The sequence below is a fragment of the Penaeus japonicus genome, unplaced genomic scaffold (assembly GCF_977035675.1).
Source record: "Penaeus japonicus unplaced genomic scaffold, GWHDUDI00000001_assembly GWHDUDI00000017, whole genome shotgun sequence".
In the NCBI taxonomy this organism is placed as follows: domain Eukaryota; kingdom Metazoa; phylum Arthropoda; class Malacostraca; order Decapoda; family Penaeidae; genus Penaeus; species Penaeus japonicus.
In genome coordinates, this window is record NW_028234419.1 from 3,156,577 (window position 1) to 3,158,883 (window position 2,307).

At 38.6% G+C, this 2,307-nt stretch overlaps 1 protein-coding gene across 1 annotated transcript in view; it reads right to left on the bottom strand.

The window, feature by feature from the left end:
* Window positions 1-1,591, bottom strand: part of Upf2 (UPF2 regulator of nonsense mediated mRNA decay) — a 35,011-nt gene extending 33,420 nt beyond the window's left edge. The window contains exon 1 of the mRNA XM_086545839.1: window positions 1,455-1,591. The gene's annotated coding sequence lies outside the window, so the exon portion shown is untranslated. The remainder of the gene's footprint in view (window positions 1-1,454) is intronic.
* Between the last annotated feature and the right edge of the window lie 716 nt (window positions 1,592-2,307).

Consider the following 2,307-nt stretch of genomic DNA (forward strand, 5'->3'; position numbering starts at 1 on the left):
ACAAATGCATTAATTATATTTTGCATAAATTAGTGATATATATCCTGCTAATTCCTCCATCTGCATATACAACAGAATAAAAACTATTGTAGGACACTGTATCTCATGATAAAGAAGTAATTCAAGCCAGAGCTTGCAATGGATTACATATATAATTGGTTCACCATTCATTTTTCCCAGACTGTATGTGGTGTAACTTTGCAAACCCTTGGCCAAGGGGGTCACCTCTCACAGCCCCACTCCTGAATTGGACTTCAGATAATGGGGCCTCATCTCAGATAGATGTTTCATGAAGCTCTGGATGGAACGCAGCCAATATCATTACAAGAAAAAGGTCTCACTTCCAAAGTCACGGCAAGATAATCTGTGATATTTACCAAAACTAGAAAAAAAGTCAGATATTAATTATGTACTGAGTTACACATCTCATAATATGATGCAATTCTCACTATGTCATCAATTCTAAACTTTAAAAAATCAGTTTATAGACAATACTAACTTCAGCTTCCTAATTGGGATCATTTGTTCATTCTACTTACTCCAGAATACTATAATTCTCATTCCCACAAAGAAAAGACTATTATCCAGAATCAAGTACCAAAAAGGAAAAATAAGCAGTACTTCCTTGTACAGGCACTGATATGACCCTAACTGCTCTGAAAACTAGTCTGCCCAGTGAAATCCAGAGCAGTCAGCCTCGATGCCAAACTCAGGCAAAGGTCAACAAAGGTTGGCAGGTCAGGGCTTGTGGAAATCCCAGTCTAAGCTCGTCCTTGCACGAATTAAAGGGAGGAGAGTTTTGATGGCCTTTGCTGGAGCGCAAGGTGCCAATACCCAGGCGTTGTTTAGTGCATTTTTAAAAAATTATGTAAACACTGTATCCTCAATAATACATTAATCTAATTTCAAAGAGATGAATAAAGAGATAATCGTGACTTCTATACAAAGTGTACAAAGAAATAATTCCAAAGCAAAAGCAATAGAATAGAGCAAATAGTTTCACTTGTCATGTATATCCCTTTATATTTCTTGCTTACTTCTTAGAAAAAAAAAGTGTTATGCACTTATTAAGGTTGATGTAAACAAACATTTGGAAGCAAGACAGCAGTTATTTTAGTTGTGTATGAATTAAAGGATTTGCATCAGTTTCCGCTACTTCGTCGAAGTCTATCAAATCCGCTCATATGTTGAATCTATCAGTTTATTAACATCTACCAAACTCTGTAGAAATCGATCAAAGTCTATTAAAATCCTTCAACAATGTTGACAAAAACCCATCAAACTTTGCTCAATATTCACGCAGGGCAAATCCACACACAGTCACACCTCATTCCACAGGAAACGCATCAGGAGACAAACAACTCCAACAGAAAATGAACCAACACTCAGTCCCTCCATAACAAACATTTAATTACATTTCCTCCTCCTCCTCGTACCGAAAAACAGTTGTTTACCTGTCCACTTCAGGTTTTTCTCGCCCGGATTCGCGACCAAGTTACGCGAACGCCTCCGGATTCGCGGATGCACGAGGCCGTTCTCGCGGGGCTGACAGGGGCTGACCAGGGACTTCGACTCAGCTCGTGGGCCAAGGGGCTCGGCCAGGGGATCAGTCAGCGATGGTGACTGTGAGGTGATATTGTCGTTGTAGAATCTGGACGTAGACGTAGATTGATTGTTGCTGGGGTTGTGCGGTGATGGAATTAACGGTGGCGAACGTAGTGCTGTCGAATTTATTAATTATTAATATATCAGTCAATCAAATTCAGTGGACATTCTCCTTAAGACAACAGACACGTAGTGCTTTTAATGCTGTAATATTAAATTCAAGTTATCCATGAAAATTTTCTGTAAAGATCAGAAACTCTTGAATAATTAGATTTTCTTGTCATCAATAATTGTCTTCTGCTTTGAGTATTTGTGAATAGACCTTTTTTTTGAGAGAGAGGATATACGTCTCCTTTAATCTCCAGGGCTTTCCATATTGATGCACGAAGCTCCTAATTAATTTTTTGCCGAGATCATGGCTGTACCTTTTCCTTTTGCTTTTAAACCTAATTGTATGAAGTGTTATCTGTGGATTCAACAAAGAATGAAGTCAACGGTTGTCCATCAACCCGACAGACTGCTGCATCCGAGTTTCTCTTTCTAACACCTCCGTTCACATCCACTGTCCACTATCACTTCTCATGCAAACCATTTTTTCATAGATCATCTCTATAGCAAAACTTTAAACCTGCATGTATGGAGTTATTCCTTACATTCCAATTGAATAACAGTGCAAAGTAAAAACATTCACACTTTGGTCCT